Source organism: Phoenix dactylifera, chromosome 5 (assembly GCF_051530095.1).
Source record: "Phoenix dactylifera cultivar Ajwa chromosome 5, Ajwa_hap1_PhDact_Kaust_v1.1, whole genome shotgun sequence".
Classification (NCBI taxonomy): domain Eukaryota; kingdom Viridiplantae; phylum Streptophyta; class Magnoliopsida; order Arecales; family Arecaceae; genus Phoenix; species Phoenix dactylifera.
Genome location: NC_143194.1, coordinates 17,397,847 through 17,423,110, shown reverse-complemented (window position 1 = coordinate 17,423,110; position 25,264 = coordinate 17,397,847). Strand labels below are relative to the sequence as shown.

The 25,264-nt window shown below is 37.5% G+C and overlaps 1 protein-coding gene across 13 annotated transcripts in view; it reads right to left on the bottom strand.

The window, feature by feature from the left end:
- The window catches only part of LOC103695944 (putative serine/threonine-protein kinase SIS8), a 109,697-nt gene that overhangs the window by 1,642 nt on the left and 82,791 nt on the right, over positions 1 to 25,264 (bottom strand). The window lies entirely within an intron of this gene.

Here is a 25,264-nt window from a genome sequence, read left to right as displayed (position 1 = left end):
ACTACTCTTAAGAGTAGGTTGGGCATTACATCATATGGCAACTTTATGTACTACATTCAGTAAGGGTTAGAATGGCTAGTTGTCATAAACATCAAACTAGAGACATTGCAATGATATATGGATTTGCTTTGACTGCTTAAAATTGTGAATCCTTCCTAGGAAACCACTTCACACAGAGATATGTAAATTACAGATACATAACACACAAATGGGCCTTGGCTCATTCAGCTAGGGATCAGATTGCAACATGTTATCATGCATGAAAGATTATTGTGCATTGTCACTTTGTCTAAACTTCATATTATTGTTGATCCACTTTGGTTATGTTGTTATTATAGCATGTCCATGAGGAAAATGGGATAAGGCAGTACAGAAACCTCAGTTGACCTAGTTTCTCTCTCTCTCTCACTCATTCATCGCTTTGCTTCTCTTTCTTATTAAACCTTCAAGATGGACTCATCTCTTTGAAAGAATAATGCCCTATAAGCCAATCGCAATCTGTATTGCGATAGAATTTCTTTTGATTTTCCAACTCATGTACATGACATTTTATTATAAATGAAATGGCATTATGTTTCATCATATGCTGCATCTTATATTTATGATGGACCTCATAGATTAGGGCAATGGTTTTAGGGCTATGATGAGATCATGCAAGTGAGACCTACAACCCTAAAACCTTAATCTAAAATATTTTCAGTTGTTGATACATTGAGTCGAAGATCAATGTTATCGGAAAGACTGGCACATCTTTTGTATGCTCGATAGAGAGGGTGATTGATCTCACAATCACTTGTGTGGAGACACTAATACAAGAATGTGGGTGCTCATTAGAAAAATGAGTTCACTAAATTGACCTGCCAAGAGAATATCTTATAGAGTCTTACTTACATGTCAAAAAATGATTCTCTTAGTAGGAGTTGTGCAACTGTTCCTTTGACCTGAGACCACCATGGTATCTTGTGCACATGAATCCATGTTTTGGTTCATACTCATTCATGACTAAAGTCGTGTCCAGGGTCTTCTGGATATGGTGAATTGTGTACAAAGGTTGTGAGTAGGTCAACAAGAAATCAATCACTTCTAGTAAAAGAAGATCGCATCCTACTTACTCTAATCGCATGATAATTCAGGGAGTCTTTGATCAAAGCAGAATGAAAATTAGAAAGAGTTTCTAATGTTTTATTATTCGAATTATCATTAGAAAATTGAGAGAGACATGAATATGCAATTGAGTTTGACATAAATCCATACTCATATATATTCGGGATGCGGCGTGATTGAAGGATTAAATTGCACGGTAACTTGCCATTGAAGGGTATATTTGGTGTTTCCACCAAATTTCATATCTTCTAGGTAGACAAGATACGTTGCTAGATGACAATCTTATCTTGTAGGTTTGATCGAATTAAAGAATTTAATTCGATCACCAATTAGAAACGGTTCTAATTGTTAAGCTCGGGTTTGCACAGTTTGGATCTAAATCGATTAGAAGAGTTCTAATCGAATCAGGTCAACTTACACCTAGACCTACTGCTGGCTAGATGTGGAACTCAATGGGTCACACACAAGAAAACTAATCAAGGATCTAATTAGATTAAATCATGTTTGCAAAATGAACATGCTAGCACGTGTTGCAAACTCTAACTCCTAATTCTAATTGGATTCGAATTTGATTCTTAATTTGGATTGATCTAATTAGATTGGCTTTTCAGTTAGACCATATCCTAGTTTGGGTTAACCAAGAGTTGGCACCTAATTAGCTTAGTTTGAACCCAATTGGATTAAGTTTTGATGACGCCATGATTGGAGTAGGATGAAGAGTCCATTTGGTTAAAGGACTCTTATCCATTTAACTTCCTCTTCTTATCCTCACGCCCAAGATGAATGAGGCGCCATCTTTTGTGGCTTTTGGATCACCATCAGCCATTGGATGAAGGGATAAGGATGACGCCTCTTGAGTTTAACCTCTTCCCCATTTTTTAGGCATGAGGGGCATGTAGGGCATGTGCGGCATGTGGGGATTGGCGCCTCTTGATGAGGTGCCTCTTGCCTAATGATTGGATGGCGCCTGTTGATGAGGCGCCTCTTCCTTCATGAAGTGTGTAAGGATGCATCTTTTGGTGATGCATCCTCACGCCAAGAGCACCCCCTCGCCAACTATAAATAGTTGGCATTCCCGGGGTTCCAATAACCAATCCAATCCCTTCTTTCTTACATCTCTCTCTAAGGTTGTTCTAAATTAAGACAAAAAGTCTTCTTTAGGACAAAAGGCTTAGGAGAATTTGGAAAGAAAAAGACAGTTAGAAAGAAGGAGAAAGAAGCCAAGAGAAAAGGGAGAAAGACAAAGCACTTGAGAAGTGTTATTTTGCCTAGAAGCCAATTGAATTTTTTGAAAGAATTCAGCATCAAGAATCAAGTTCTTTCGGAGTTAGAATCTTAAAGCAAGTTCTCGTGTGGATCAACGTTGGAGGGTGAACACTTGGGCGCCTAGTGAAAATTCTGAATATTGGAATTAGCGTTACAAGTATTCTTCTATTCCTACATTTATTTTATAAGTTTGATTGTTACCATTAAGATGATCTTGGTTTTAGGGTCTGATGTTATGGAATTTCATTATGAAAAATTTATGAAATCCCATGCTTCCGCTGCGCCCCTACATCACAGAATCCCTTATAGTGGTATTAGAGTCGACCTTTATTAGTTCAATCAAATGATCATGCTAGCGATTGATGATCACTTAAGTTTTGATATTTGCTATGAGATAGCAATGTTATATTGTTCAAATGTCTTCATATGAATTTTCATATAAGATATATTGAAGCATGTTCATATTCCCCGCTATGTTTGCTTATTACATTAGAAATGCAATATATGTTACATTTATAAAATGTACAAAAGCCCGGAAAGCCCTCATAAAAATTATATTAAGTCGTAGTGAAAGATACTTTAAGCTGACCCATTCTGGATTGATTGATCAATTGGCGTCCAGAAAAGTGTCAAAGGTGGTTACTTAATTAGGACCGTTGCGAAAGCACGGGAAGCCTCCCACCTACTTACCTGGCCAATTTAGTTAATTATCTTTTATGGAAAGCTTAATGTTGAAAAACACTACTCTGAGCCTTCCTTCATGCCAAGACAGTATTTTGTCAAAAATCCAAGCAGGTTTGTTGTGAAACCACAAGGCTTGCTATGGAGATTAATGTCATATTGTCTTGGTGCATAGAGATGCTTGCATCATGTTTTGATATGTTATTTTGTTGTGCAACCACAAGGGCAATATTATTCAAATATGACTGTATGAAAATAAAGAGTCTGACTTAACTTAAACATTATAGTTTGTTGTGCAACCACAAGGCTATAAGTGTTTTAGAGGACAGGATAATATTAAGAATTGCATGAGATACAATTGGAAAGAGTTTCCTACCTCTGAACTCATAACGGTTTGTTGTGAAACCGCAAGGCCTCTATGAGGAATTAGGATCTCAACCCCACTAAGAAAAACCAATTAGGGTTTCTCGTTTATCATAGAAGAGGGCTATGATATTCGATAAAATGGTGGAAGTAACAATTAGATAAAAATCCTTATCTAATTGTATATATGCCATCATGAATGGTCTGCTTATGTTAGTTTTGTTCTTTGCTTATGTAGAATAATTTTGCATTAATAGCTTCTTCACTATCACTGAGAGGCATCTTGGATGCCAACAAGTTGACCGGTTCTAACTATGTGGACTGGTTGAGAAATTTAAGGATCGTTCTCACTAAGAAGAAACTTTCTTATATCCTCGAAATCCCTGACCTTAGGTCGGTAGGGGAAGATGCTACTGAAGAAGAGGTAGCCACATACAAGATGTGGCAGAATGACAGTTGAACTGTTAAATATATCATATTGGCCTCCATAAGCAATGACTTGCAAAGGCAGCATGATAGCATGGATACTCACTCTATACTTCTCAATTTAAAATAGCTGTATGGAGAACAGAGTAGAACTGCTTGATATGAGATATCTAAGCAATTATTCCGTGCAAGAATGAGTGAAGGGACATCCGTACAAGACCATGTTCTCATGGTAATTGACTTAATCACTAGATTGAGTCAATTGGGTTTTGTGATGGATGGTGAGCTAAGTCAGGATTTAATCCTACAGTCACTCCCAAAATCCTTCTCTCAGTTTATTGTGAATTATCACATGAACAAACTGAATACCTCTTTGCCTAAGCTGTTAAATATGCTTAAGACAGCTGAGAGCCATATCAAGAAGGAAAAGAGTTCACTCCTTGTAGACGGAATGTCTAAGAAGAAAACAGGCATTAAGGGTTCTTAGAAAAGATTGAAACCTAAAAGTAGCAGAATGAAGAGGAAGAAAGGAAAGAAAGTCTCCGGATCAAGTACCTGTTTCCATTGCAGCAAGGAAGGCCACTAGAAAAGAAATTGCAAGATTTTTCTTGCAACTGTAAAGCCTGATGCAAGAGTTACATCAAAAGGTATGTATATGGTACATGCCAATTTGTCATTAAGTTCTTCAAATTTAAATTCATGGGTATTGGATACTGGCTGTGGTTCTCATATCAGTAAGTCATTGCAAGGACTACAGAGAATTAGAAGTTTGAAGAAGGATGACTTCGAGCTTTATGGCACTGGAGGAGAGTCCATCTAGGCTGAAGCCGTTGGAACCTACTTTTTGAAGTTGCCTTCGGGCAAGCTCTTAGAGTTAGAAGATTGTTATTAAATGCCTAAAATTATCAGAAATGTAATTTTCATTACTTTATTGTTAAAACAAAGATTTGAAATTAATGGAAAGGGCAATGGTTGCTCTATTTCTTTTTCTAATGAGCATTATTGCAATGGCATTATGAAAAATGGTCTTCTAGTTCTGTCTGTTAATGACAATATCTTTCGTATTGATGAAAGCAAAAAATGAAAGAGAAAAGAGGTGAATAACACCTTCCTATGGCATTGCCGACTTGGTCACATAAGTGAGTCAAGAATAAACAAGTTATACAAAGAAGAATTCTTTGATCCTTATGATTATGAATTATTAGAAACTTGTGAATCTTGTCTTATGAAAAAAATGACTAAGTCTCCATTCACTGGACATGAAGAAAGGGCAAGTAAGTTATTAGGACTTGTGCATACAGATGTATGTCGTCCTATGACAACTCAAGCTAGATGTGGATACTCTTATTTCATCACATTCATTGATGATTTGTCAAGATTGGAATATGTGTATTTTATGAAATATAAATCCGAAGCCTTTGATAAGTTTAAAGAGTATCAAAGTATGGTTGAAAAACAAACTGAAAAGAGTATTAAAATCCTTCGATCAGATCGAGGAGGTGAATACCTTTCTAGTGAGTTCTTAGATCTTAAAGAAAAGGGTATTCTCTCTAAATGGACCCCTCCGTATACACCACAGTTAAATGGTGTAGTAGAAAGGAGAAATCGTACTCTACTAGATATGGTACGATCCATGATGTGCTTTACAGACCTTTCTATTTTTTTCTAGAGATTTGCCCTAGAAATTGCTGCGTATATATTGAACAGGGTACCTTCTAAATCTGTATCTACATAAGCTAAGTGCTAAATCAGATAAGTGTTTATTTGCAGGATATCCTAAAGAGAATATAGGATACCTCTTCTATCAACTTACTGAACAAAAGGTCTTTGTTGGTAGACATGCCACTTTCTTGGAAAAAGAGTATCCTAGAAAGGGGCAGTGACAGGAGAATTGAACTTGAAGAAGTTCAAGACCTACAAATAGAGACACAAGATATTCCTCGAATACATGTACCCATAGATGAGGTACAACCACAACACATCTCCTCTCCGAAGATCAGAAAGAGTGCAAAAATGATGAAGCCCACATCGTTGAGAACGATGATCCTCTAACTTATTCGGAAGCTGTCATGAGTAGGGACTCTGACAAATGGCTAGAGGCCATGAAATCCGAAATAGACTCAATGTATACCAACCAAGTATGGACTTTGGTTGATGCACCTGGGGGTGTAACCCCCTATAGATTGCAAGTGGGTCTATAAGAAAAAGATTAGAGCAGATGGCCAAGTAGAAACTTACAAGGCCAAATTGATCGCAAAAGGTTTCAGACAAAGGTAAGGAATTGACTATGATGAAACTTTTTCACCAGTTGCTATGCTTAAATCTATTCGGATTTTGCTTGCAATAGCTGCATACTATGATTATGAAATCTGGCAAATGAATGTTAAAACTGCCTTCCTTAATGGTCATCTTGAGGAAGAAGTTTACATGACTCAGCCAGAAGGATTTGTCTCAAATGGGAGAACAAATCAAGTATGCAAGCTTAAGAAATCCATTTATTGATTAAAGCAAGCATCGAGAAGTTGGAACATCCATTTTGATGTAACAGTCAAAGAGTTTGGCTTTATCAAAAATGTGGATGAACCTTGTGTGTATAAGAAAACAAGTGGGAGTGCTATTGTCTTCTTAATTTTGTATGTAGATGACATACTTATCATTGGAAATGATATTCCAATGTTACAATCGGTCAAGACTTAGCTATCAAAAAGGTTTTCCATGAAAGACTTAGGTGAAGCATCCTATATACTTGGAATAAAGATCCATAGGGATAGATCTAAAAGGATGCTAAGTTTGTCCCAGTCTAGGTACATAGATCTTGTGCTGAAAAGGTTCAGCATGGATGGGAGTAAAAGAGGTTACTTACCCATAGGTCATGGCATACATCTCTCTAAGAAGATGTCTCCTAAGACACCTGAAGAAAGGAATAGAATGAATTCTATTCCCTATGCTTCGGCAGTAGGGTGAATAATGTATGCTATGCTATGTACTAGGCCTGATGTTGCTTATGCCTTGGGCATAGCAAGCAGATTTCAGGCTAATCCAGGAGAGGATCATTGGAAAGCAGTAAAAAACATTCTTAAGTACTTGAAAAGGATAAAGATGTTTTTCTAATGTATGGAGGATTTGAGTTAAAACTACAAGGCTATTCTGATTCTAGTTTTCAGTCAGATCCAGATAATAGCAAGTCCATTTCAGGATATTTCTTTACCCTGTGTGGTGGTGCAGTGAGTTGGAAGAGTTCCAAGTAGCAGACTGTAGCTGACTCAATTACTGAGGCAGAATACATTGCTGTAAGTGAAGCTGCTAAGGAAGTTGTCCGGATGAAGAAGTTCATCACTGAATTGAGTGTTGTTTCTGAGATTACAAATCCAGTGGCAGTTTATTGTGATAACACTGGAGCTGTTGCTTAAGCAAAGGAACCAAGGTCTCATCACAAATTCAAGCACATTCTAAGACACTTCCACCTCGTTCGAGAGATTATCGAAAGACAAGATATAATCATTGAACGAGTAGATACAAAGAACAACTTAGCAGACCCATTTACTAAAGCTTTACCTCAGCAGCAGTTCGATCGCAACCTCGATTGTATGGGTTTAAAGATTGGCTTTAGTGCAAGTGGGAGATTGAAAGAATAATGCCCTACAAGCCAATCATAATCTGTATTACGATAGAATTTCTTTTAATTTTTTAGCTCATGTACATGATATTTTATTATAAATGAAATGGCATTATGTTTCATCATATGCTGCATCTTATATTTATAATTGACCCCATAGATTAGGGCAATAGTTTTAGGGCTATGATGAGATCATGCAAGTGAGACCTAAAATCCTAAAACCCTAATCTAAAATATTTTCAGTTGTTGATACATTGAGTTAGGGATCAATGTTACCAGAAAGACTGGCACATCTTTTGTATGCTCGATAGAGAGGATGATTAATCTCACAATCACTTGTGTGGAGACACTAATACAAAGATATGGGTGCTCATTAAAAAATGAGTTCACTGAATTGACCTGCTAAGAAAATATCTTATGGAGTCTTACTTACATGTCAAAAGATGATTCTCTTAGTGGGAGTTGTGCAATTGATCCTTTGACCTGAGACCACCATGGTATCTTGTACACATGAATCCATATTTTGGTTCATACTCATTCATGACTAAAGTCGTGTACGGGATCTTCTGGATATGGTGAATTGAGTAGGTCAATAAGAAATCAATCACTTCTAGTAAGAGAAGATCGCATCCTACTTACTCTAATCGCATGATAATTCAGGGAGTCTTTGATCAAAGTAGAATGAAAATTAGAAAGAGTTTCTAATATTTCATTATTCGAATTATCATTAGAAGATTGAGAGACACATGAATATGTAATTGAGTTTGACATAGATCCATACTCATATACATATTCGGGATGTAGCTTGATTGAAGGATTAAATTGTACGGTAACTTGCCACTGAAGGGTATATTTGGTATTTCTACCAAATTTCATATCTTCCGGATAGACATGATACGTTGCTAGATCTTCCGGATTCAATCTTGTCTTGTAGGTTTGATCGAATTAAAAAATTTAATTCGATCACCAATTAGAAAGGGTTCTAATTATTAAGCTCAGGTTTGCACAGTTTGGACCTAAATCGATTAGAAGAGTTCTAATCAAATCAGGTCAACTTGCACCTAGACCTACTGCTGGCTAGATGTGGAACCCAATAGGTCACACACAAGAAAACTAATCAAGGATCTAATTAGATTAAATCATGTTTGCAGAATGAACATGCTAGCACGTAGTGTTGCAAACTCTAACTCCTAATTCGAATAGGATTCGAATTTGATTCTTCATTTGGATTGATCTAATTAAATTAGCTTTTTGGTTAGACCATATCCTAGTTTGGGTTAACCAAGAGTTGTCACCTAATTGGCTTGGTTTGAACCCAATTGGATTGGATTAGGATGAAGAATCCATTTAGTTAAAGGACTCTTATCCATTTAACTTCCTCTTCTTATCCTCACGCGCAAGATGAATGAGGTGCCATCTTTGGTGGCTTTTGGATCACCATCAGCCATTGAATGAAGGGATAAAGATGACGCCTCTTGAGTTTAACCTCTTCCCTATTTTTTAGGCATGAGGGGCATATGGGGCATGTGCGGCATGTAGGGATTGGCGCCTCTTGATGAGGCACCTCTTGCTTAATAATTGGATGGCGCCTCTTGATGAGGCGCCTCTTCCATCATGAAGCGTGTAAGGATGCATCTTTTGGTGATGCATCCTCACGCCAAGAGCACGCCCTCGCCAACTATAAATAGTTGGCATTCCCGGGTTTCCAATAACCAATCCAATCCCTTCTTTCTTACAACTCTCTCCAAGGTTGTTCTAAATTAAGACAAAAAGTCTTCTTTAGGACAAAAGGCTTAGAAGGAGAATTAGGAAAGAAAAAGACAATTAGAAAGAAGAAGCCAAAGGAAAAGGGAGAAAGGCAAAGCACTTGAGAAGTATTATTTTGCCTAGAAGCCAATTGAATTCTTTGAAAGAATTCAGCATCAAGAATTAAGTTCTTTTGGAGTTAAAATCTTAAAGCAAGTTTCCGTGTGGATCAACGTTGGAGGGTGAACACTTGAGCGTCTATTAAAAATTCTAAATATTGGAATTAGGGTTACAGGTATTCTTCTATTCCTACATTTATTTTATAAGTTTAATTGTTACCATTAAGGTGATCTTGGTTTTAGTGTCTGATGTTACGGGATTTCATTATGAAAAATTTATAAAATCTCGCGCTTCTGCTGCGCCCCTACATCACAGAATCCCTAACACTCTTGCTATAGGAATAGGAGGCTGGCCTCTCTTATAAATATGTGTCTAACAAACCCGAGAGCTAGGCCTCATCTCTGAAAAAAGTAAGAGATAGAGAAAGAAGGGAAAAACAGGAAAAATCAAGAAGTTCCATTGTTAGAGGATGCATCAAATGCGTCAATTTAGTGTGGATCATGGAAACTCTTTGTCATCACCTTATTCTTATTTCTCTTAAACAAGTTTCCATCTTGTCGCCCTGTGCACGTGTACATGATTTTGATTGCTGATTAATTGAAAATAGAATGATCTTGCATTTATTTCACTTATCTTGCTTTCCTCAACCTACTCAATCCTTCATGTAGATGTAGACCTCAAATTCCAACTTCAGCTGACATCATCTGGTCAAAAATAGTATTTGCATACGTGGTATCTTCAGGCAATTTAGTGTATTTCTATGGCGCATGCTTCCCTTGCATTACTACTTTTTCCATGAACATGATCTACCACTTTGTTCCAAAAGCAACAACTCATTCAACTCACCCTAAAATGGCCAATTATCATGGCATTATAAGCCAAAAATTTAAAAACTTGGTTTTGGTTCCAAGCGAACCAAATAAGTTCTAGTGTTTGGTAATTTTTTGAATGCCGATTCTTGGTGGAGTAGCACCGCTTGGTTGTACGGTCCGATGCCAAGCCGGTTAAGCAGGAACCAAGGAAAATGCATACTGAAGTGTTGAGCTCTTTCGGTTAAAAAAGGCAGAAAGCGAATGCTGGCTCGGCCAACCCTTGATCCTTGTAGTATTCCTTATGGTTTTGTTCAGTTTCTCACAGTTCAGTTGAGAATTCACAAAAGCTTCAAAAGTTCCCATTAAAACTAGGAGGAAACAATAAACAAATCAAAATTAAATAGTTGACGAGAACAAGTTAGGCATCAATTTGCAGTATATTATATTGTTTGGGGACCTTTGAATGCACTATATGTGGTGCTTTACTGAAACAATGTGAAAAACTATATCTAAGTTTAACTGTATAAAACTAATGTTTTGTGCATCATTTCACCATCTGATCGCAATGTAACATAAAACAATTTGAATATCTATGAGAATTGGAAAGAAAAGCAAAATAATTACATTTATCAAGATCTCTTTGGAATCTAATAATGGTATACTCCTAAATCTTCTCAAGCTCATAAAAACTAAAGTTTATTATACTGAAATTTCTATGAATATAACGAATAATGAAATGGAAAAAAATAGCATAAATAGCTCATATATAGAATTATTGTGTCCCTATAAGTTAGCTTTGGCCAGAACTTTGCAAATGACCTTTGTTATGGTTTGGGTTTGGAGATTTGTGCAAAACTTCAAACCACGCACGAGCATTAAAACAATAGCAATTAGCCTGTGCATTTCTTTCATGCTTCTCTTGCAGTATGATTTTGGCCATAAAATTTGACTGCTTACCTTTTTTCCATAAAATTTGACCGCTTACTTTCTACGAGAAATAATTCAAGCAAATTTTTACAAGATGGAAATTAGTATAAAACTATCATCTTAAAGTTCTACATGAAAAGTAAATTTGTGCAGCATTCTATTGTCTACTAAGTCAGTCAAGATTAAGTGAATATCTATGCTATCAACTTAATATTATGAAATTCTGACAGTAATTCCTTTACAAGATCCAATTTTACATTCTACGTGAAGATCATCAAACCCAAAACACCGTCAATTTTATTGACACTACTATCTGCCATCTCCACCCTAACTTCATGCGCATCACCAGCTGCCACCATGGTGGTAATGTTAGAGACTTAAAGTACCGTATTCCCTAAAAGCTATTTGCAAGAAAATTGTAAGTATCGTGTGGATTAATACATGGATTTTTTATCTTTTATGATCACACAAATAGTATGGTGTATGTGTCTCATCAGCCATAAAGTCAAAAAGTTTTCCGCGAGTGCTCCAGAAGGCTCATCCAAGTGGGGATGTGTTTTTCATAGAGAAGATTGGATATACTTACATACTCAAAATGTGTTCACAGCTTTGGGTGAGGCTAGGCATCGCAGCTAATAAGGCTACTGAGGTGGATAGTAACTTCACGGTGTTCCTCCTTCACCAAGATGAGACACATTGAATAGTCAACATGTAATACCTAGGCCCATGGCCTAGATGCACCAAGACCAGTGCCCAGGCCGCACCATGTGCGGGCACCGCCATAGGCGGATCTGTGGCACATCCCAGAGTGGACACAGTCTTAGGCAGTCCAACGGGTGAGAAAAGGAGAGGAGGGCACTATTCTTCTCACACATGCCCGAGAGTTCCCTCTCTCTCCTTCGCTCATTTCTGTTCCTCCCGCTCTCGCTCACTCTCTTTTGCTCTCACACTCTTTTATTCCCCACACAAACACACTCCCATGCCCTCCCTTCCACACATGATACCAGGCTCTCGAGCCTCTCTCACTCTCTCTTTTCCTTCCCCATGCATGCGCTCTCTCTCTCTTCTTCTGCTGCTGCTTCTTCCTCCTCTTCCTTTTCCTCTCCTTTTATCTTTCTTCCATTTCTTCTGGCCTCTCTTGCTTTCTCCTTGTAGAACTAGAAAGCAAGGAAGAGGAAGGGAAGGGTTTTCCCCACCGTCCCTCACTCATTCTCTTTCTCCCAATCTTTCCCGCTCCCTCTCTCTAAGCTAGCTCCAGAGGGTCTCCACTGTGCCACATTCTCTCTTTCTTTCCTTGTGAACGAATAGGGAAAGTGAGTGCTCGTTTCCCTATCGTAATAATGTTATATCAGAATTGGAAATTTTAGGAATTTTAGAGACTTTTATAAATTATTTTAAAATATTGATGTAGGCCTAATTTGATAAATGTTTGATTTGGGATGATTAAGTTTTGAAGGATCTCTGTGAGCTGGTTAAACTAGATGGTTGTGACGTCTGCGAGGTAAGTAACCTCCACCTAATCAAATCAAATTTTAAATAATATATATATATATAGTTTTGGAAATATACTTTGATTCAATTATTGCCAAATACACTCAAAATTGCACTATTTGTTTTGTGTACTTTTAAAAATTGGATCAAGCATGAATATATTGTATTAAATAGCCTTTGAATATCCATTATATCCATGTAATTTGAAAATCACGAGTTTTGTTAGAATTATTCCAGTTAATTGAAGTTTGAAAACTTCAGCATAAGCCTTTGGAATCTGTACATTGATATATGTAAATGTATTGATTTGGAAAACCATGTTTGCATATTTATTATTGAAATTTTGGTAATTATCCATCATTGGGATTTTTACATGTTGAGCCGAATTTGTATATTGCAAAAACATATGCAAAAATATTTATTGCATAAATTGGATTTGGGTATAAGTACCGAACTTTCAATCTGACTATGTTTGGAACCCTGCCAAACAGGGGTTATACATTAGCATTTGGGATTGATTGTTCTGAAATTTGATTACTTTGAATCTACTCCACAGGGGTTAAATGCAGTACTTTGGACCTACTCCACAAGGGTTAGGTGTGGTACTTTGGACCTACTCTACAGGGTTTAGGTGCAGTACTTTGGGCCCTGTCACAGATTATTTCTGGTCGTAGTTATATAGATTGATGAGTTGATAAAATACTTTTGTAAATGTATGATTATAAGATATTCATGGAAACTTGGGTATAGTAACTTTGACTTTTAATATTGTTTTCTAAAATTTCTTATTGGATCATATGTAAATAATCGGTTTGCAAATTATATATATATATATGTATAAGTATAATATATATTGCAACATATCGAAGTTATATTATGACTTTGATCGCAAGACATTACATTGCTAAATAAATTATTTTGTATCAAGCACTAATATTTGTTACACTTGCTTGACCCCTTTGGTTATGTTCTAGTTATTGGGCTATTAGCTGATTCTTTTGATTTCTATGTTTTTACAGAGCCCGAGGCTTAAAAGTGAGGGGTAGAGGTTGGATTTGTGAGACTAAAGTGATGTTCTATTTGGCCACATCAGACCAACCTTTACAATTTTGTTAGAACCCTCTCGAATGTTGTTATATGTAGAAATATGTGAATTATGTTAAGTTATTTGAATATGAAAACTGAATATGCTTTGGAATTTGAATTACTGAGTCATGAAAATTTCATAAGAATTGGAAATTTTGATTATTATCCTGCCTGTTATAGTGGACTATCAATAGGTTGTCTCCTTGCATGCTCGTGGGACCCCTATATTACATGTATGCAGCAGATTGTCACGTTCCTCAACTTGAGTTAGATCTAGGGTGTGACACAACACTAGTGATACACCTCCTGAAGCATTATAGGAGCTAAAGGTGCGAACTAGGTGCACAGCTTGCAAGTGGTCTCTTTACCTATATGACATAACACCTAACCATATTATGGAGGTCGATAAATTTGCAATCAGATCCGTGCATTGATAAGGACATCCTAGACTATCATGGTTTACTTAGTTTAGATATGAGTGAGGTTGTCCAATATGGAAACCATCATAATGGTATATTGTCTAGATGGTCAGCCATATAAGACCTAAGTTCCAGTTAATAACTTAAAAGATTTTTAGAAATACTTGTTTTTACAAAATTACTATGATTAATAATAATTATTTTCAGGGTATCATATGAACAATTTTCATAAAAAGATGTCTGACATGATCTAGGATTCTAAAAACCATGATATCGTATGACCAAAAGTTTGATAGTGTAGTACACTAGTACTCAATGGTCGTACAAGGACAATGGAATGATAGGTGGATTGAATTGCAGGATATAGCTTGTGGAGGAATAGGGAGATGAATTGGTTTCATCCTACTCACCAAGGTTCAGTAATACGATATGAGCACCATATCCTCATGCTAGACCATGTTGCTAATGTTTGACTAAAGCAAACCTGAAGAGGTAGGTTATTGGTGAGCGAGAACCAAAGTGACCTGTATCAGAAATGCATCTATCATGTGCCATCTATCTCCAAGTCAATTGGAATACAATTCTAGTTGATAATCTCTCATAGATCGAATAAAGTAAGATCCAGATTTGATTGTTGAAGAGATTGTGATATAAAAATAGCTTAGGAATAGGGATTTGATTAGGTTGGATCTAGCAAGACCAGACCAGGGTCAACCCTAGGGATGAACTAAGGATGGTGGCCACTACCCCCACCTTTTGTGCCAACTGGATGGCACATTCTCTTAGGAATGCACATTCTCTTAGGAATGCACATAATCTAGAAGGGGTGGTCCCAATGAGGGCTGACAACCCTATCCTCTCCTAGTATTATATCAGGGCTCTAGGCAGCAGCACAAGCAAGATCAACTTCTCCTCTTCCTTGTCTTCTCTCAACATAGTCCAAGACTCTAGGGTGCCACACTACGAAACCATGGCACCTCCCCTCTATGAAAGAGGAGGCACCCTAGGGTTTCTAGCATCCAATCATAAGGCGACATCATCACATGCCATCCAAAGAAAGAGGCATATGTAGGGATAGGGTTTTCCTTCTTCAAGAAAAAGAAAAAGAGAGAAAAAGACTTATAAGACAAGTTGTTTTATTAGAGCATCCACTTAGCTTGAGGTTGCTGGAAATTCAGACTAAGCAAAACTCTGGAAGATAGGCATGTGGATTGCAATGGTTGAGGATAGTAATTCTCAGTAGGGATGTAACTAAGCAATGTTGAGTAGCTAGAGGCTTGAGCTCGACTCGGTTCAAAATACTCAAGCTCAAAACTCAGCTCAAAGTCGATCGAGCCTTAATATCCAAGCTCGAACTCAACTCGATCATAAAAAAGCAATACTCGAGATCTCAACTAGACTCGACTCGAATATCAACCGAGTTCCTCTTGGAATAAGGAACCCTAGGAATGATGTGATTATTAATATATAAGACCTCTTGCATTGCATGCTTATTAATATAATTTAGATGTGTATATTTCAAAAACGTATGATATATAATCTCTCTCTCGATACCAGTCATCAAGAAGGTCGAAGCCTGCTATTTCCTCAAACAAAACCTAAATATTATGTGGCCTTATATAGTTAAGCCACCATAGTTGTCCACAGTGCATCCTATGAGGTGCTAGTATATGGGGTAACTGCATGCTCATGCAGAGGCCAACCTCCATTTTTATCAGTATGCTTGTAATTGAGCATGTACAGGAAACGGTGATATTGAATAGGAGTACATGTCCATGTAGAGCTCACCATAAGATTTTGACTTCTAATAGAGATGGTGGATGGTACTTAACTAATGTGTACAACAGGGACCCCACAACATCAGATGTTATATTCCATAAGAACCGAGACAAGAAGTTGAGTATCCTATTTCAGGAATGTTGGTGTTGATGATGGTATTCATAATATTAGTATTCACCGAAGGATGGAAGGATAGTTGTATCTATTCCATCAACTTAGCCCTTGCTTGCAGTGCACACACATGCAGGTATAACATGGGATGGAGAACTCAGTATGTTCTATGATTGAATCGGTGCATTGAGGGATTATACCAGATTCTGGCACAACAGTACTGCTGAATTGAAAATCCTGATTTTCTTTGTAATAATTAAAAATTTATAATTCAATTAGTTATTATTTCTATGATCATGAGATGTTTACCTTTCATGTTTAATTTTACGTTGCTAGATACATACTTTCTAGTAATTATGGGCATTGTATGCTTACTTTGACTATTGATCGCTTGGTTGTTCCGAGCAACTATAAAAAATGGTATAAAAATGGAGCCTCATCACTAGTGAGGGTGTCTCCAGGATGTTAGATACAGCAGAGTCACTAGAGCAAGCTGATAAGAAAGCATTTGAGAATGCCAATGTTACCTACCTCCAATGGCATTGGGTCAGTTATAAGGCTAGAAAGATTATTCTTCTGATGTGCTCATCTATTAAAGGCCAATTTGAGAGCATGAGAGATGCTCATAAGATGCTAGAGTTGGCTTGGAGTCGGTTAGGAGACCGAGGTTCACATGTAGTCCAGGATTCCAACCTTGGGAGCATGGACTCACTTATCAGCGGCACAACACTAGGATGCAGGTCCCAAAATGGCCAATGTCAGTCATGATGGCAGCTTGATAGGCATCACCTGGTATGTGTGATGTGTATATGGTAGTTGAGGTGAATAATTTAACTGGACCTTCCAACTCTTGGATTGTGGACTCTGGGTTCACGATACATGTCTATAATCTTTGCAAGAATTCCAGAGCAAGTCCTTAGAGGATGGTGAATTCAGTTCAAGATGGGATCCAATGCGAAGGTCTCGATGCTAGCCATAGGAGATATTGGTGTGGGAATATAAAAAAAAATCATGGGTTAGTGTCACTGTTACCTGTCTAAATCAGTTCTACAACAGAAGTCTAGAGTCAAATTAATGCTCTTGGAAGTTGGAAAATCAGTTAGTAATTCAGTCTTGTTCTCTGCAAAAGTTATGAGATATGTAGTGTCCAGTCTTCTAAGTTGAATGTATTTAATGTTGGTGTCTTCTAGGCTGACTAGAGTAAATACTTTTTATTTCCAATGTAGGTTCATTATTAAGGTGATTGCTTAGGAGTCTATATAAAGGAGTTGTAAAGGACGTAAGCAATACAATGGAATTAATCTACAACAACTTTTTTGGACAGAACTCAGTTCCTTTTTTTACAAGGTTTTTCCCTTGATTTCCCTTCAAGAAATCCAGGCTCCAACAGTGTTTGGACTTTGGAGTATCTTTAAAGTGATCTATTCAGTTTTCTTACTTTGATTTACTTTAAGTGGTATCAGAACCTTGCTATTTTTGATCTGTGATTACTGCGGATCCATGGTTGGGCGTGGAAACAATTTGGAGCAGAACCAAGAGGATTTGGAAGCACCTCAAGCAGCACATAATAGAACAATGGCTACCAGAGATGTGGAGAACCTACAACACCACCTTGCTAACCTATGTTCTAGGCTTGAACAAGCAGGGATCTTTGGTCCTCCTAATGCAGCTATTGGGAAACAAAGAGGACAGCAAGTTCATGTTTATCAACGGACGAATGGAAGAGGTCAACCTGCTGTAGAAAGATTTCAGCAGCAGCAACAACCTTTGGATGATTCATCGGAAGAAGAAATGGAGATCCTACCCCAAGTAAGACAGCCTCGTGCTCATTAGAGGGCTGACAATGATAGAGGTCCACGTGCAAAGGTGGATACACCAGGATTTTCTGGAGAGAACCAGATAAAGTCTTGGACTGGTTTAACGAGGTGGAAAGAGTAATTGAGTACCTAGAGCTACCTGACAACAAGAAGGTCAAACTAGTAGCCATTAAGTTGAAGGGTTATGCTTCATCATAGTGACAAGGATGTTGGGAATTGTATCCTAAGTGTCAATCGTCAGTATGTTGATGATTGAATTTTGTAAATGAATTGACAAATTAATAAAGTGTTATTTGGCATTATTCATCATTTCATCTTCAAATGAACTCTTATATGATGAAGTCCTTAGGACTTATTTCATGATAAAGAAGGATTTATCTTCAAGTCCTTAAACCTGTTCGCGATCAAATGATATGCTGTGAAGTTGATCCTTGGCCAGGGTAATCCTTGTGATGAGTCACAGGATTTCTAAAGTTGATCACATAGTGGATGTACTGATTAGAGAGTTGACAGAACTCTGAGGTCATCCTAGCATTAGGAGTCAACGGGATGAATTATACAGTAACCATAGTCCAGAATTTCAAAATATTTGCTTCGCATATATTCGGCCTATCCGGACGTCGGGTACCATTGCTAGATGGTCACATCGATTAGTACAGGAAGTCGTTCCTGTACTACCGATTTAGGTTCGAACCTATGAGGTCATACGCATAAAAGTTTCCTGATTGATCAAGATGGCTGATGGATGATTGAGAATCATTCAGGGATAATTTGGTCAATCCAATTAGCAAATTATCCTATAAAATAATTAAAGTAATTATTGGAGGATTAATTAGTAATTAGATTACTAATAAACTCAATTTGATTGAGTAAATGGACTAAGGATGAGCCAAATTGAATTGGATTCAATTTTGGGTTCAATCAGGGTTTTGACCTGATTGGGGTCGACTCGAAGTAAAGAGGGGTCGACTCGAGCTGGGATCGACTCAAGCTTGGCTGGGGTCGACTCTCTCAGAGAGTTCAGAGAACGACTCCTCTGTTTTCCCAGGTGGGGTCGACTCGAGTTTTCTTGGGGTCGACTCGAGATGGGCTGGGGTCGAATCAAGCTTGGCTGGGGTCGACTCAGAGAATCCAGAGGACGACTTCTATTTTTCCTAGGTGGGGTCGACTCGAGTTTTCTTGGGGTCGACTCGAGCTATGAAGGGGTCGACTAGGTGGGCGTATCAGGGAAGTTCTCTGTCGTCTCAGCAGGGGTCGGCTCGGGTCGACTTTGGAGTCGACGTGAGGCGACTTGGAGTCGACTCGAGCTCGGGAAGGTCGACTCCTTCTGAAAATCCTGGAACTCGTGAACGGGCTGAATTCAAGGGATTCGATCCGGACGTGGAATTTCAATGAAAAGTGATGGGATTTGGATCGTGGGAGATGTGGGAGAATGGCTAGATGATTATCAATGGAATTTCGAATTAAATTTGAATGAAATCAAATCAGCACCATCCATTTCAAATTATCTCACCCTTATGACCCATCTAGTGTTTGAATTTTGAATTCAAACAAGATAAGATCTATCTTGTTACAACCAACCCCTTCATGCGCCAACAATATACCAGCTTTCCATTTGAATTTCGAATTCAAATGATCAGATGGCGTGCCATTAAAAAGGGATTAATTCCTTATGTTGGAATATGAAAATTCAGCCTGCCATCTCGCCCATTCCATCTCCTCTAATTCCATCTCGCCATAGCTGATAGGGATCCCTGATAAGAGCCTTTAGATCAGATCTAAGTCCTCTTCAATCCCTACTAACCATTCCTCCAAGTTCTTCCAAGAAGACGAATCAAAAGTTGATAGCGTCGGGAAGATCAAAATTCAACAAAGGACGATCTTGCGCAAGCTAGCACTTCCGCAGGATTGGATCACTCCAAAAGCTTCGCGTGGATTACTCGTAGAGGCCAGACGAGTGTGTGGCTACGAAGCTCAAGCATCAGATCCATTATTTTCAGATTTCATAAAGATATGAATCTAGATCCAAAGTTGTATCACTTATAGATTCCAATCCCTGAGGGTTAAACCTCTTTTGGGGCTCTTCACAGAGTAATCTTCAGAGCCTATTCGATGGGCATTCGAAGATTAGTTGGGTGTTAGATTAATTAAGTTTAGAACTTAATTAATAATCTCATTTCAGATCTGAAATTAATCATGCAATGATTTTAGCATAATCGTTTAAACGATTCCGGCATATTGATCATGAATACTTGTAGTGATATTTTGAAATTTGATTTCTTATGCATGCTAGAATTAAAATGTTTAATTCGATTTTCCACTGCGAATTTCAAAATTAAAAGAACTACGTGTGACTTGATCCCCCTTGTGAAGGGGTACGTAGGCAACCTGAACAGGTATAGCCATTGATTTTTGAAAAATTTTAAATTTGAGCATGCTATCACTACTAGCATCATAGGATCACTATCAGTGGTATCAGAGCCAGGTTCTTTGTTTAATCTTTTATGTTTTAATCATTGCAATTAAATCTGGAATCATGAACATGTTTAGATTAGATCTAAAGTATTTTTATGATTGATTTAATTGCTGATTATGCATGATTAACTAGATCTGAAATTTGAATTTATGTGATGCAATGTTTATGTTAACATATGTAATATGAATAAATCTGAAATCATAAAATTATTTAGATTAGATCTAAATAAAATATATGATTCATTTAATCTCTGTTTTTAAAAGAATTATTAGATCTAAAAATAAATGCAAAAGTTGTATGATGTTTGAATTAATTCATGAAAGTTTATATATATGATGTATGAACATAAATCATAATGATTTAAACATGAATTAAAAGGTGAATTACACATGATTAATTATCAAACTCAGATCTGAAAAAAAATTTAAGAACTGAAAGTTTATAATTAAGGTGTAATTAAAAGGATTATGCAATGATCTAAATTTTCATAAACTTACACTTGATTAAGAATTAAGTGATATGAAAACCTAGATCTAGAATTGTAACTCAATTAAATGACAATTGCATAAGCCTTTAGGGGTTTGGGTTAGCTTGAATCAAGTTCTTAAGATTGGGTTAAACCTAAGGTTAGAATCAAACATGGTCTAATTAGAGTTAATTGATCAAATCTAATTAAGTAGTAACTAGATTAGGTCAAGGAAACTCTAGGTCAAATACAATAGTAGTAGTTGATCAAATTCCATGTCTTTGATTAGACTAAAATGGAACTTGATTGAGGCTCAGAGGTAGAGCCCAAGTCATTTGAGTAATCAAATCGAAATTGATTAACCAGTCGGTATCTAAGGTAAGTTTGGCAGCTTGACCGGTGGTTTTTAATTGGGAGCTACTTGCACTGATTCGTCTTTGTCGAGTTAATGGCATATCCCTTCCACCGATCTCACTTACCTGGCTGACATGGTCAATCACATTTTGATTGGATCACTTAATGATTCGAGTTGACCCATGCCTTTAAGGATAATCAGTATGACTGATTTAGGTGCCTCCTTAACCGGATTGAATCTAGTTCTTATTAATCTGACTTGATGAAGTCAGTGGGAGGATCTAGATTAACCGGTTCTTCTCATCTATTCTCAATTAAATTAAACCCTCTAAAATTATTAGGTCCATAAAATGAAATAGTTATGGAGATAACTAGGTCATAGCCTTCCATTAAGTTGGATGATAATAGGTCCAATAGCCAGATAATCATTGGAGGCGCCACACGCCTGGTGATTATTTGACCATTGAAATTGTCATTCAATATATGAGTCGAGTACCTTCAATAGGTGATCAGGTGGGCCGAGCCACACTCGGGCTTGGTCATTTATTAGTAGATTACACGGAACCCTGTCATTTAATGGTTGGACCTAATCAGAATTTTCGGTGGAGGCGCCACACGCCTGCCGAAGAGACGGGCAAAATTATCACTAGAAATTGTTTGGTGAAACAATTGGTTCAGAACCTACCAATAGGTGCATATGGGTTGGCCGAGCCACACTCGGGCCCATATGCGATCTATTGGGTTCTAGTGCTCACTAAAAAGTTAAGTGTAATTCTTCAAATTTAAGGTAGGGGCTACAAATTTGTATAAAATAGTGGGAGAATCTTTAGACTAAAGTCCAAGTCTTTAGGGTATTGTCAATTCATATACTGATAGCCGATTTTCTTTTATGCAAAAATGGCCACTAGTTTGTCACTTCGTTCATTGTTGGATAATGACAAGTTGACTGGACCCAATTTCAATAACTGGCTTAGAAAACTTAAGATTGTGCTAGAGCATGAACGGATTCTTTATGTGATAATAGATCCAGCACCTGAGCAGCCCACTGCCAATGCACGGGGTACAGTCAGAGACACTTATCAGAAGTGGCTCAGTGATTGTATCACTGTCCGCTGCATTATGCTTGCTGCAATGAACGACGAGTTCAGTCGTAGGTTTGAGAATGCGCAGTCTGAAGAGATCATTCAAGTGTTGAACGAATCTTTTGGCACTCCTGACGACGTTGAAAGGCACAAGACTAGTTGTGCTATTTTCAGCGCACGGATGAAGGATGGGGCGTCGATGACCGATCATGTATTGTACATGATTGAGTTGATCGAGCGCCTGAGCACTCTCGATTTTCCCCTTCATGATCAATTGGGGAAGGATGCTATACTAAACTCTCTTCCTAGTTCGTACCACCCATTTCTCAGCAACTTTCGTATAACGAAACCGGTAGTAAATTATCACCAATTGTTGGATTTACTACAAACATTTGAGAAGAATCACCAACTCCTAAAAGGGTCGGTGAATTTAGTGGGAGGCTCGTCCAGAGGTCGTGGTCCCTTTAAGAAAGGAAAGAAGAAAAATAAGAATCAAAAGAAAAAGGTACAGCATGCTAAGCCAACTCAGACCAAGAAGGTAAAGGCCGATCAAAGTAAGGCAAAGTGCTTCTACTGTAAGAAGCAAGGGCATTGGAAGAGGAATTGTCCTCAATACATTGGCTCCCTTGACCCAAACAGGCAAAAGAGAAAGATGCAATCAGTTGCTGATCAAGGTACTTATATGATAACACCTTGTAATTTTTCAATTTGTGACAATTCGACCTGCGTATTAGATACTGGAAGCCTATTTAATATTTGCAATTCGTTGCAGGGACTTCAGGTCAATAAGAGATTTGGAGAAAGCGAAAGATTCCTGAACGTTGGAGATGGAAGACCAGTTCCAATTCTAGCTTTAGAAAGTCTTAAACTTATATTCAACTCTCATATAATTGTCATAAGTGACTGTTACTTTTGTCCAAGTTTTTTATTGAACATAATTTTTGTAGGCTTTTTGGCCATGAAAGGTTATGAGATTTCAATAAAAAGAAATTATTGTGATATCATTTGAATGGTGTCACTGTAATGCATGGACAATTGAGTAATAGCATTTATATACAGTCACAGCCTGTTAATGTAATGTACAAGTCAAGTAAGCACCCTAGAATAGATAATGTCATGGATGTCTACCTTTGGCATCATAGGCTAGGTCATATTAACAAGAACAGGATGAACAGGTTAAGTAAAGAGGGAATCCTCAATGTTAATGATTGTGAATCATTGACAACCTGCGAGTCATGTCTTCTTAGAAAAATGACCAAATCACCTTTTACCGGAAAAGGTGAACGAGCCAGTGACTTATTAACCCTTGTACATTCTGATGTATGTGGGCCAATGAGCACAAATGCCAAAAGTGGATATTCATATTTCATTACGTTCACAGAGGATCTTTCGAGGTATGGTTATGTCTATTTAATGAGACATAAATCTGAATCATTTGAAATGTTCAAATTATATCGTAATGAAGTAAAAAAACAAACTGGAAAGAGTATTAAAACTCTTCGGTCAGACCGAGGAGGAGAATATCTCTCCAGTGAGTTTTTGACATATCTAGAAGAAAATGAGATTCTCTCCCAATGGACTCCTCCTGGTACACCGCAATATAATGGTGTGTCAGAAAGGAGAAATCAAACACTGTTAGACATGGTTCGATCCATGATGGGGTTTGTTGATCTGCCCATATCCTTTTGGGGATATGCACTTGAGTCAACATGTTATATACTTAATAAGGTTTTAAGTAAATCTGTGAATAAAATACCACATGAGATGTGGACGGGACGGAAACCGGTACTTTCTCACCTTAGAATTTGGGGGTGTCCGGCTTATGTCAAACGTTTGAAAGCAGACAAACTTGAAGCCAAGTCTGACAAATGTTTCTTTATCGGTTACCCTAAAAAGTCTAAAGGATATTATTTCTATCTTGCTGAAGAACAAAAGTTGTTCGTAAGCAATAGAGCTGTATTCTTGGAGAAGTAGAAGCTCTAATATAAAACTTAGGAAAGTTCAACATGTAGAAGACCCAACACCATCCACTGAACCTATTGAGTCAGATTTGATTAGATCAGATCTCGAACCCATCTTAGATGCACCATTAAGACGATCAGGTAGAGTACCACGTCAGCCGGATAGATACTACGGTTTCTTGGTCCGAGACAGGGATCCTGTCGAACTTGATGAAAACGATGAGGATCCGATCACCTATATGGATGCAATGCAGAGGAATGACTTTGATAAATGGCTTGGAGCCATGCAATCCGAAATGGAATCCATGAAGGTCAATGATGTATGGACATTAGTTGACCCACCCAAAGAGATTAAACCCATAGGGTGTAAGTGGATTTTCAAAAGAAAACGGAGCGCAAACGGAAAGGTAGAGATCTATAAAGCCCGTCTGGTTGCCAAGGGATATCGTCAACGTTATGGTATTGACTATGACGAGACGTTTTCTCCTGTGGCAATGCTCAAATCCATTCGAATTATGCTTGTAATGGCAGCACATTTAGATTATGAGATCTGGCAGATGAATGTTAAAACCGTCTTTCTAAATGGGGATTTAGAAGAGGAAGTGTATATGATACAATCTGAAGGTTTTACATCTGCAGATGAGTCTAAAGTATGCAAGCTTCAAAGATCTATTTATAGATTAAAGCAAACTTCACGGAGTTGGAATATACGTTTTGATAAGGTAATCGGAACATATGGCTTCATTAAGAATGAAGAAGAACCCTGCATTTATAAATGGATCAATGGTTCAAATATTATATTTCTAGTTTTGTATAAGCTAAAGAAATAGCCTACATATAGATATATGGCTAAGTTAGGTCAAAAGAGGAATACCATACCAAATCCTAGTGAGTATTCCAATCATTGCTACAACATCTATGCTTGCTATAGGCCAAATTATCTGTTGAATTCTTTTTTGAAGTGCTAACTAAAAACTATTTGAACCAAAAGAAAAAACCTAAATTGGTGTATATGGACATGTCTCAATATCTAGTCATTTTATGAAAATACATAATGGGAGAAGAAGGCACTCACCATCGACAAGCTCATAAGCGCAAGCAACAAAACCAAATGCACATCAGAGTAGTGGGAGGAACAAGAAGGACAAAACCAATGGTCAA